Source organism: Budorcas taxicolor, chromosome 15, assembly GCF_023091745.1.
Source record: "Budorcas taxicolor isolate Tak-1 chromosome 15, Takin1.1, whole genome shotgun sequence".
NCBI lineage: Eukaryota > Metazoa > Chordata > Mammalia > Artiodactyla > Bovidae > Budorcas > Budorcas taxicolor.
In genome coordinates, this window is record NC_068924.1 from 77,542,223 (window position 1) to 77,555,476 (window position 13,254).

The window sequence follows — 13,254 nt, forward strand, 5'->3', positions numbered from 1 at the left end:
ATAAATAAATAAATAAATAAAGGAGATCAGCCCTGGGTGTTCTTTGGAAGGACTGATGCTAACGCTGAAACTCCAGTACTCTGGCCACCTCATGCGAAGAGTTGACTCACTGGAAAAGACTGATGCTGGGAGGGCTGGGGGCAGGAGGAGAAGGGGACGACAGAGGATGAGATGGCTGGATGGCATCACCGACTCCATAGATATGAGTTTGAGTGAACTCCGGGAGTTGGTGATTGACAGGGAGGAGTGGTGTGCTGGGATTTACCGGGTTGCAAAGAGTCGGACACAACTGAGTGACTGAACTGAACTGAGCTGATACAGTACAGTGCCTGAACTGAACAGATACACATACAAAGTTTACATGTATTGAAACTATATAAAGTATGTTTGCATATATTTGCTATACCCATTCAGCAGATTATACCAGTCAACTATCTCTCAGAGAAAAGATTTATTTTTTTTAAAAAAAAAGCTGGCCAGAAACGAAAGCAAAGTTGATTTAGTTGAGAGCAATGGTCTATATTTCCTTGAGTTTCAAGACTATTTCCTTCCCCTTACGGCCTCTGTCAAAAAGTACCAGGAAGCATTGACTTTCTTTTTTAAAAATTCTTTGCTTCTCTATCACATATTTCTAAAATTACACAAGAATATGATTATCTTTTTTAATAGAATGTCCTTTGGGAATAGTCATGAGTTAATCATAAAATGTTTAATATTCTCTTTCAGTGTGATTAGTTATTTGAGCCTTATTATCCTCCCTCCTTGCTTCTTTCCTCTGTTTTTTATAATATCATGGGACCCTACAAGGTGTAACCTCCCTAACCATCAGGAGGACCAGGTTCTTAATGCTGCACTTCTACCTCCATGACCTGAGACAGTCAGTTCTTTATTTATTCGTCCCTCATCTCACAAACAGAAGGATCAGCCCTGATTATCGCTAAGGCAGTTTTCACTTCTAACATTTCTGGGATTCAGAAAAACTTTGAATGAGTTTCAAACCTGAGCAATCAGTAGTTTAATCTTTGGAGAAGCTATTACAGCAAAAAACTAACTTAAGTTTTTCATCCCAGTGTGAGACAGACTCCAAGACCCAACATTTTAACTAATCTTCTCTCTAACAAGATGCTTTGGGCATTATTAAGACTGATTGAGTGTCCAGAGAGGGGCGATTACTAACATTGGAATAAATCATTTGCCTCACTCCTAAACAAGTTTCAGAGGAACTAATTAATGAAGGCAGTTGAAGTTCAACTCTGAAATGTAGCTCTTGATGCCTGATACAGTGAGGCAGCAAAGAACTGACCTCGGGGGAATCACAATGTCTTTGTAAATTAACGTAAGGTGCAGACTAGTTCTTTCTAGCACTGTAAGTTTATTGATTGTTATCCTAGTTTCTTGAAGTTAGATTGTTTGCCTTACAAAACAAACAAAAGAAAAATGTATTCCCATTTAGCAAAAACTGGCAAAGGTGGAAGATTCAGTTCCTTTATAAAAATCAGAAGATATAGAAAAGGCTGTAATTCAAATTCTTTGCTAGTTGAGGAACATGGGTCCTAGTCTTCAAAAGCTACATATTTTGTTATTCCCATTACATGACATTATAGAAAAGGCAGAAATACACAGACAGAAAAAGATCACTGATTGTCCGGGGTTTGGAGGAGGGTAGATACATAAAGTAGGTGAAGTGCAGGAGATGTTACATTAGAAAAATTAAGAAAAAAGTGCATAGGATCTCTCTGTATTATTTCTCATACTTATGCCTCATATTCCTCATAATTATTTCTCATTATTTCATCTACGATTATCTAAAAATAAAAACTTAATTAAAAACAAAAACAAAACAGTGTGTGTGCCACAGGAGGACACTTTAGGTTGGAACACCAGCTCTTGATCTCCAGCAAGTTATTTAAAACCCTTGAGTTTCTGTTTCTTCAAGCGTAGCTGCAAGTTAGTGGTGCCCACAGTCAGGAATCACATGGGGGTAGTGTACATAATGTGCCTAGAAGATAGCAAGTGCTCAATAAATATTACGTCTCCTTCCTGCTTAACCATCACTGCTATTCTCTCCCAGGCTATTGCACTAGCTCCTACCTGGTCGCATCCCCTCTAGACGCTCTGACCATCCTACACAAAGCCACCTTTCCAACAGGGTAGCCCTAATGTGATAAAAATTAGCCTCTTTCTAGAGAATAATGTTCCAACTCACTAAACCAATTAGATATGACTCCGTCTATTTTTCTACTCACATCCCATACCACGCGACTTCACCGTTGCCATAATCTCAGCTAAACGTGACCCCTGTTTGTCACCTCACCAGGCCCCTCCTCGGGTCATTCCCATCACCTGCTATCCCTCTCATCACAGCTGGACATCCAAACCCTACCTTCAGGCCCGTCTCAAAGGTCACCTCGTCCACAACGACTATTTACTGCCTAGTCTAACACACAGTGAGTATTCCTTCCTTCTTCCCTTCCTTCCTTTGAGTCTTCATCAAACCCTGTGTTTCCTTCTTATGACTATTGACAATTCTGTCAGAAGTTTTAGTCATTATATGTTAGCCATGCTTTATTCGATTGGGACTTTCCTAAGGATAGAAACTATATTTTTTCTGGTTATTTTTATTAATAGCAACAATAAAGGCCAACAAATGATAGTATTTTAAGTGTAGTAAATAAGCCCTATTTTGTTGCTCAGAAACGGTCGTAATTCTATTTTATAAATGTGAAAATGAAGCCCTTCTGGGAGCAAGGTATCTGGACGTTAAAGAAAAAATTAACGACAAAGTTCAGTCTGATACTCTCCCCTTTGACTTCCTAGCCAGTAAGCTTCCCAGACCAATATCTTCTTAATCTTACTGGGACAAGATCACCAGTTCTGTGTTGTCAACGTTGTCAACAGTCCATATGCCCTCAGGATTCCCACATGAACACTTACACATTCGCCAGAGTATTAGTTTCATCTCACTTTTACAAAACAAAACTATGCAAAGATTATAGTCATTTAACTTTCCCAGTCCCATCTTCTATTCCCGTTGTTCTTTTCCCACCAAAGTGTCCACAAGCCCAGAATCTCCTAAAAGCCCTTAGAAGTACCTCATCAAGGGCAAAGTCCATGCCATAGGGGCCTCAAGTTTAAACAGGTAAATTAAAGCATGAGATGAGAATGGTGAATGTGTCTTTTATACAGAGAAATACTAAGTTAGAAATTGGAAGTCTATAAATTGGCAAGGGAATGCTTAAAGCATTGTTATTGACTGATACTGAATAATAAATATGTTAAAGAGGCTAATTTTCAAATCCCAATCTCAATTAAAAATAAATAAAAGGAGAGTTACTACCCTCGAAAAGGACAATAGAGAATTACGTGGACATTCTTAAGGGTATTCTAGGATCCTTTTAAAGTAGACATTATAAAAACATACTCATTATAAAAAGCTTAAACAACATAGAAACATAGAAAATTTTTTTCAATGATCTCATCACACAAATATAACTGCTATGAAGTTAGGTGGGTCACTTCTGATCTTGCTTGTTTTCAGCCTTTCTCCCCTGTTTCGTGTTTTGAAAACATCTGTATAACATTTTATTTTTACTACATATTTAGCCAGAGAATGATATCTTTGCAATTTATAAACACTTGTTTAAGACTGGCAATAGCTGAAATATATTTTTATATATAAGACATAATGCTACAGTTCATTGGGTTTAAATATTCAACAGAGAAAAATGATTATTTTAGTAGTTGATCATTCCATCTGTAGCCAGGTGCATCTGAGCCCAAAGCTTGTACTTTTAAGGATGAAATTCATAAAAGCCATTTTAAAATAATTTTGAGGTTCTCATTTTTTAGTTGTTGGTTTTTTTAAGAGAAAAGGTAGAGACCTGGATACTTCTTTAAGGCAGAACATACACCCTTATTCTTTACAAATCCTATCAATCAACTTTTTCAAAAAATCATAGTAAAAGAACATAAACATATATAAAATTGTCATTTTAACGATTCAACATATAATTGACATTATCCGTAATTGACAATGTAAGTGTTCTTGCCTGGAGAATCCCAGGGATGGGGGAACCTGGTGGGCTGCCGTCTATGGGGTCGCACAGAGTCAGACACGACTGAAGCGACTTAGCAGCAGCAGCAGCAGCAAGTGACATTAAGTAAATAACACCATCATACAACCATTGCTGCCATCCAACTCCAGAATTATTTTCTCATCATTCGAAACTAAAACCTGTACCTATCAAACAATAACTCCGTACTGTCCCCTCCCCTACCTGCTGGTGACCACTATTCTATTTTCCATCTCTGTGAATTTGACTACTCAGCTTCCCTGCTGCTGCTAAGTCACTTCAGTTGTGTCCAACTCTGTGCGACCCCATAGACGGCAGCCCACCAGGCTCCCCTGTCCCTGGGATTCTCCAGGCAAGAACACGGAAGTGGGTTGCCATTTCCTTCTCCAATGCATGAAAGTGAAAAGTGAAAGGGAAGTCGCTCAGTCTTAGCTTCCCAGGTGGCGCTAATGGTAAAGAACTCTCCTGCCAATGCAGGAGATGTAAGAGACGCAGGTTTGATTCCTGGGTCGGGAAGATCCCCTGGAGAAGGAAATGGCAACCCGCTCCAGTATTCTTGCCAGGAGGGTCCCATGTACAGAGGAGCCTGGCAGGCGACAGTCCATAACGTCGCACAGAGTCAGACAGAACTGAAGCGACTTAGCACAAGTACCTCACATAAGTCGAATTATACAATATTTGTCCATTTGTGTCTGGCTTATTTCACTAAACTGAATATTTTAAATTTCATTCATGTGATAGCATGTATCAGAATCCCATTCCTTTATGAGGCTGAATAATATTCCACAATATGGATATCCGCCTGCAATGCAGGAGACCCAAATTCTATTCCTGGGTTGGGAAGATCCGCTGGAGAAGGAATAGGCTACCCACTCCAGTATTCTTGGGCTTCCCTTGTTTCTCAGCTGGTAAAGAATCCACCTGCAATATGGGAGACCTGGGTTCAATCCCTGGGTTGGGAAGATCCCCTGGAAAAGGGAAAATCTACCCACTTCAGTATTCTGGCCTGGAGAATTCCATGGACTGTACAGTCCATTGGGTCACAAAGAGTCGGACACGACTGAGCAAATTTCACTTTCATTTTTCACTATATGGATATATCACTTTGATTATCCATTTATTTGTCAATGGATATTTGGGGGGGGAGTTCCACATTTTTGACTATGATGAATACTCCAGCTACTGTCAGTAAACTTCTTAGCCATGCAAGGACAAAGCAAAGATTTTCTGCTGAAATTAGGATGAATATGATAATATAAAATATTGGCTAGTTTATGAACATTCATTTCACAAATACTACTAAGCACCTACTCTGTAGCAGGCATTCAACTAGGGGGACAGTGCTGAATGAAAACAGCTTTTTGATTAAAGTACAAAGTACAAGCATGCCTAGAAATATTGGGACAAAGACGGGGAGCTGGCCACACACACCTGGCAACCTCCTCAGGTACAATAAGGAAGGCAGTTTGCAAAGAGTGCTCTGATGGCCTTCCCCACCCCAGGACCCCAAGGAGACTAACTCCGACATCCTCTGCTTCATTCTCTGCTTTGCCATCGTATGCTAATCTGGTTAATACAGGCACCTGAAGAACTGTCTCCACGGCCCCATTGTGGATAAGGGCCATGGTACAGCAGGATAGGTCTGTGGAGAGGCAGTCAGGCAGGAAGGGGTGAATATTGTGTCTGGTCAAATTTCCTGGCAAATACAGGTCCACCTGGGCTCCCAAATCTGTTTTCATATTCATCAGAAACATGTGCACCTTTAGCTGACTTGTCATTTTACTGACATCTAAGTGAACTCTGGGAGTTGGTGATGGACCAGGAGGCCTGGCATGCTGCGATTCATGGGGTCACAAAGAGTCAGACATGACTGAGTGACTGAACTCACTAACTAACTAAAGGTGCAACGTGACTATCTAACACCACGTGAACATTCCACAGTTTAGACATTCGTCAGCTTTTGGAATGTGCTCTATGCGAACATAAGGCTGGGTCTGAAATTCATTTGCATTGTAACAGGAAGTCTCAACACTGTGTTTCTCAAAGGGAGAAAATGAAGAAGAGCTTTAACATCATTTCTTTAAATTTAATGTCAGGCCCTCTAAGTATTTGAATGAGGCAAAAACTAAATTTCAAATTATTATTATGGATAAAATTGAAAGGGCTTCTCTGGTGGCTCAGATGGTAAAGAATTTGCCTGCAGTGCAAGAGACCTGGGTTCGATGCCTGGGTCGGGAAGATCCCCTGGAGAAGGAAATGGCAACCCGCTCCAGTATTCTTGCCTAGGAAGTCCCATGAACAGAGGAGCCTGGCGGGCTACAGTCCGTGGGATCACAAAGAGTCTGACATGACTTAGTGACTAAACAACACCCACAAATAAAACAGATAACTGATGAGAACTGGCTACATAGCCCAGGAAACTCGGCTCCATGCTCTGTGGTGAAATAACTGGGAAGAAAATCCGAAAAAGAGGAGATAACATGCATATGTAGAGCTGATTCATTTTGCTGCATAGCAGAAACTAGCGAAACAGTGAAAAGCAACTATACTCCAATAAATAAATTAAATAATTTTTTTATTTAAAAGATTATTCTTCAGAAATTTTTCATTGTCATTTCAACTGAAAAAGCTGAGGTAAACTGTTGGAAGCAAACTCAAGTTTTCCATTCAAAAATTTGGAAAAAAAATATTTGTAATTTTTATACAAATTCAAATCATCTTTCTTATCATTTTGAATTGTATTTGTTTCATTAAAATATGATATTTGAAAATAATTTGAAAATAATATAATATCCCACTTGGATACCCCAGTCATTTCCCAGTGTCTTCAGGGTGCTGAACAATTAACATGTTTCTTTATGTTACCATGACATGAAATCTATTCAGCTCTATGATGACTACTTATATGTGTCAATTTGGCTGGGTCACAATGCCCATCTGTGGCCAAACATTATTCTAGATGATTCTGTGAGTTGTTTGGGGATAAGAATAACATTCAACAGTGAACTTTGAATCAGATTGCCCTCCAGCATGTGGATGGGCATCATCTAATCAGTTGAAGGCTTGAATAAAATAAAATACTGATCTTTCCTGAACAAGAGAGAATTCTGTGGCAGACTCCTTTCAGATTTGAAATTCCAGCATTGGATTTTCCTGTGTCTTCAGCTTGATGGTTGGACTTGAATTATAACAACAATTCTTTCCTGAATCTCCACCCTATAGAATTTGTACTTGCCAGCCTCCATAATATCATGAGTTCATTACTTAAAATAAATGCCATTCTGCTTATACACACACATGCTATTGGTTCTGTTTCTCTGGAGGACCCTGACTAATACAAACACAAATGACAACATCACACAGCTAGAGTTCCTTATGTAACAAGACACTATTCCGGTTACCTCACAAAAATTAACTATGTAACTACTATTATTATCATTTTCACTCTATATATGTGTTTACAGAAGCTCAGAGATATTAAGTAACTTGCCCGGGTTTACACAGCTATTAAGTAGAAAAATAAGAATATAAACTCAAGTTCTGTTTTAATGTATATGATCTTAACTAATATGTATTAATAATATACTTCTTCTCTAGATCTGAATAAGAATAGTGTTTTTCAAACATATTTTTCAACTTATATTAATGGGAGTAAAATCACTGTGCATGGAGATTGCGGACATCAAATTAAAAGAGACTTGCTCCTTGGAAGAAAAGCTATAACAAACCTAGATAGCATATTAAAAGGCAGAAACATCACTTAACCTACAAATATTCATACAGTCAAGGCTATGGTTTTTCCAGTAGCCATGTACAGATGTGAGAATTGGACCATAAACATGGCTGATGCTTTTGAATTGTGATGCTGGAGAAGACTCTTGAGAGTCCCTTAGACTGCAAGGAGATCAAACCAGTCAGTCCTAAAGGAAATCAACCCAAATATTCGTTGGAAGAATTAATACTGAAGCTAAAGCTCCAATACTTTGGCCACCTGATGTGAAGAACTGACTTATTAGAAAAGACCCTGATGCCGGGAAAAATTGAGGGCAGGTGGATAAGGAGGCGACCGAAGATGAGATGGTTGGATGGCATTACCAACTCAATGGACATGAGTTTGAGTAAACTCCAGGAGTTGGTGATGGACAGGGAGGCGTGGTGTACTGCAGTCCCTGGAGTTACAAAGAGCTGGACACGACTGAGTGACGGAAATGAACTGAACTATTCAACTTTATTTCTTCTTTATTCTATTCTATTCCTTTAAACAATTCTATTCTATTCTGTCCTACAAAACTGACTTTACTAACATTCCCATTGTTGTTGTTCAGTCACTAAGTCGTGTCCAACTCTTTGGAGCCCCGTGGACTGCAGCCTGTCAAGCTTCCTGTCCTTCACTGTCTCCTGGAATTGGCTCAAACTCATGTCAATATATGGTCAAATCTATCAGGTTTTTTCGACAGTTATTTTATGCACCACTACCCCCATGTATCTTTACTGGTATTATGTTACACTTATGTTTACCCATCATGATTTTCAAACCGAACCCCAGAAAATATCCATTAAATATATGTACCACATCTTTTTTACTCATTTATCCATTTATGAACAATTAGGTTGCTTCCATATCTAGGCTATGTAGATAACACTTCTATGAACATTAGGGTACATAAGTCTTTTCAAATAAGTGTTTTTGTTTTCTTAGGATAGATACCCAGGAATGGAATTGTCAGATTGTATGGTAGTCCTATTTTTAATCTTTTGAGGAAATTCCGTATTGTTTTTCATAGTGGTTGCTTTAATCTACAGCCCTATCCACTTGCACAAAGGGTTCCCTTTCTTCACATTTCACCAACACTTGTTATTTCTTGTCTTTTTTAGTTTGCCGTTCTAACAGGTGTGGGGGGTTTTACTCAACCATAAAAAAAAATGAAAATTTGCCATTTATTACAACATGGATGGACCTGGAAGGTTTAATGTTTAGTGAGATAAATTAGATAGAAAAAGACAAATGCTGTACATTTTCTCACACACACACACACATATAATTTTACTCCATTCCATCAGAAAGTCTTTCAAGCTTGAAATGTATTAGAGATAAGCCCAACGGTCTGTGTTACTCTAAACTGGCTCTGTGGACCACTCCATTTGTCACAGTTGAACACAAATAGATCTTTACTTCATGATATACATATAACTCCTTGTATTAAGGCCATTCCCAAAACTGGTGTGTGTAGGCCAAGGCTTTCATTCCATTTATGAGGTTGAACATAAAACCCCACATCATTTATTTTACCAACTCCTATTGATCAGAGCTAAAGGTGCAAACAATGGCATTTTAAAAGTCCAATTCCAAGGAGTCAGCAGAGAAAGAAAATAGATATACAGAGTTTTTATTAAAAATAGTAGCTGATGCTAAATAATAAACTTTTTCTGAAAATAATTGGATTATGAGGTGGCTGAGAGAAATCAGATTAAATGAGCTGTGGATTTGAACTATAACTTTGCCTTATTATACAGAAAAGATCACATACAAGGCTTAATGAATCCACATTGATTGACAAGATGAATGAATAATTGGATGGATGAGTGGATAATGGGGTACCACTGCATCCCGAAATACTTGCTAGAGGCCTGGAACCTTAGGAATCCACAGTCTGTCATTTTATTTTATTTTATTTTATTATTTTTACTTTATTTTACCTTACAATACTGTATTGGTTTTGCCATACATTGGCATGAATCCACCACGGGTGTATACAAGCTCCCAATCCTGAATCCCCCTCCCACCTCCCACCCCATATCATCACTCTGGATCATCCCCATGCACCAGCCCTAAGCATCCTGTATCCTGTATCGAACATAGACTGGCACTTCGTTTCTTACATGATAATATACACATTTCAATGCCATTCTCCCAAATCATCCCACCCTCTCCTTCTCCCTCAGAGTCTAAAAGTCCGTTCTATATATCTGTGTCTCTTTTGCTGTCTCTCATACAGGGTCATCATTACCATCTTTCTAAATTCCGTATATATGTGTCAGTGTACTGTATTGGTGTTTTTCTTTCTGGCTTACTTCACTCTGTATAATCGGCTCCAGTTTCATCCATCCATCTCATTAGAACTGATTCAAATGTATTTTTTTGAATGGCTGAGTAATACTCCATTGTGTATATGTACCACAGCTTTCTTATCCATTCATCTGCTGATGGACATCTAGGTTGTCTCTATGTCCTGGCTATTATAAACAGTGCTGCAATGAACACTGGGGTACATGTGTCTCTTTCAATTCTGGTTTCCTCGGTGTGTATGCCCAGCAGTGGGATTGCTGGGTCATAAGGCAGCTCTATTTGCAATTTTTTAAGGAATCTCCACACTGTTCTCCATAGTGGCTGTACTAGTTTGCATTCCCACCAGCAGTGGAAGAGGGTTCCCTTTTCTCCACACCCTCTCCAGCATTCATTGCTTGTAGATTTTGGATCGCAGCCATTCTGACTGGTGTGAAGTGGTACCTCATTGTGGTCTTGATTTGCATTTCTCTGATAATGAGTGATGTTGAGCATCTTTTCACGTGTTTGTTAGCCATCTGTATGTCTTCTTTGGAGAAATGCCTATTCAGTTCTTTGGCCCATTTTTTGATTGGGTCGTTTATTTTTCTGGAGTTGAGCTACATAAGTTGCTTGTATATTTTTGAGATTAGTTGTTTGTCAGTTGCTTCATTTGCTATTGTTTTCTCCCATTCAGAAGGCTGTCTTTTCACCTTACTTATAGTTTCCTTTGTTGTGCAAAGCTTTTAATTTTAATTAGATCCCATTTGTTTATTTTTGCTTTCATTTCCAGTATTCTGGGAGTTGGATCATAGAGGATCCTGCTGTGATTTATGTCAGAGAGTGTTTTGCCTATGTTCTCCTCTAGGAGTTTTACAGTTTCTGGTCTTGCATTTAGATCTTTAATCCATTTTGAGTTTATTTTTGTGTGTGGTGTTAGAAAGTGATCTAGTTTCATTCTTTTGCAAGTGGTTGATGAGTTTTCTTGGCACCACTTGTTATAGAGATTGTCTTACTCCATTGTATATTCTTGCCTCCTTTGTCGAAGATAAGGTGTCCATAGGTGCATGGATTTATCTCTGGGCTTTCTATATTGTTCCATTGATCTATATGTCTGTCTTGTGCCAGTACCATACTGTCTTGATGACTGTGGCTTTGTAGTAGAGCCTGAAGTCAGGCAAGTTGATTCCTCCAGTTCCATTCTTCTTTCTCAAGATTGCTTTGGCTATTCGCGGTTTTTTGTATTTCCATACAAATCTTGAAATTATTTGTTCTAGCTCTGTGAAAAATACCACTGGTAGCTTGATAGGGATTGCATGGAATCTGTAGATTGCTTTGGGTAGTATACTCATTTTCACTATATTGATTCTTCCAATCCATATATTGGAATTCCACTCCAATTCTTTACCACTTGCAAATCCGTGAACATGGTATATTTCTCCATCTATTAGTGTCCTCTTTGATTTCTTTCATCAGTGTTTTATAGTTTTCGATATATAGCTCTTTCGTTTCTTTAGGTAGGTATATTCCAAAGTATTTTATTCTTTTCATTGCAATGGTGAATGGAATTGTTTCCTTAATTTCTTTTCCTACTTTCTCATTATTAGTGTATAGGAATGCAAGGCATTTCTGAGTGTTGATTTTATATCCTGCAACTTTACTATATTCATTGATTAGCTCTAGTAATTTTCTGGTGGAGTCTTTAGGGTTTTCTATGTAGAGGATCATGTCATCTGCAAACAGTGAAAGTTTTACTTCTTCTTTTCTAATTTGGATTCCGTTTATTTCTTTTTCTGCTCTGAGTGCTGTGGCCAAAACTTCCAGAACTATTTGAACAGTAGCGGTGAAAGTGGGCACCCTTGTCTTGTTCCTGACTTAAAAGGAAATGCTTTCCATTTTTCACCATTGAGGATAATGTTTGCTGTGGGTTTGTCATATATAGCTTTTATTATGTTGGGGTATGTTCCTTTTATTCCTGCTTTCTGGAGAGTTTTTATCATAAATGGATGTTGAATTTTGTCAAAGGCCTTCTCTGCATCTATTGAGATAATCATGTGGCTTTTATTTTTCAATTTGTTAATGTGGTGAATTACATTGATTGATTTGTGGATATTGAAGAATCCTTGCATCCCTGGGATAAAGCCCACTTGGTCATGGTGTATGATCTTTTTAATGTGTTGTTGGATTTTGATTGCTAGAATTTTGTTGAGGATTTTTGCATCTATGTTCATCAGTGATACTGGCCTGTAGTTTTCTTTTTCTGTGGCATCTTTGTCAGGTTTTGGTATTAGGGTGATGGTGGCCTCATAGAATGAGTTTGGAAGTTTACCTTCCTCTGGCATTTTCTGGAAGAGTTTGAGTAGGATAGGTGTTAGCTCTTCTCGAAATTTTTGGTAGAATTCAGCTGTGAAGCCGTCTGGACCTGGGCTTTTGTTTGCTGGAAGATTTCTGATTACAGTTTCAATTTCTGTGCTTGTGATGGGTCTGTTAAGATTTTCTATTTCTTCCTGGTTCAGTTATGGAAAGTTGTACCTTTCTAAGAATTTGTCCATTTCTTCCACGTTGTCCATTTTATTGGCGTATAATTGCTGATAGTAGTCTCTTATGATCCTTTGCATTTCTGTGTTGTCTGTTGTGATCTCTCCATTTTCATTTCTAATTTTATTGATTTGATTTTTCTCTGTTTCTTGATGAGTCTAGCTAATGGCTTGTCAATTTTATATATCCTCTCAAAGAACCAGCTTTTGGCTTTGTTGATTTTTGCTATGGTCTCTTTTGTTTCTTTTGCATTTATTTCTGCCCTAATTTTTAAGATTTCTTTCCTTCTACTTACTCTGGGGTTCTCCATTTCTTCCTTTTCTAGTTGCTTTAGGTGTAGAGTTAGGTTATTTATTTGACTTTTTTCTTGTTTCTTGAGGTATGCCTCTATTGCTATGAACTTTCCTCTTAGCACTGCTCTTATAGTGTCCCACAGGTTTTAGGTTGTTGTGTTTTCATTTTCATTCGTTTCTATGCATAATTTGATTTCTTCTGTGATTTGTTGGTTATTCAGAAGCGTGTTGTTCAGCCTCCATATGTTGGGATTTTTAATAGTTTTCCTCCTGTAATTGAGATCTAATCTTAATGCATTATGGTCAG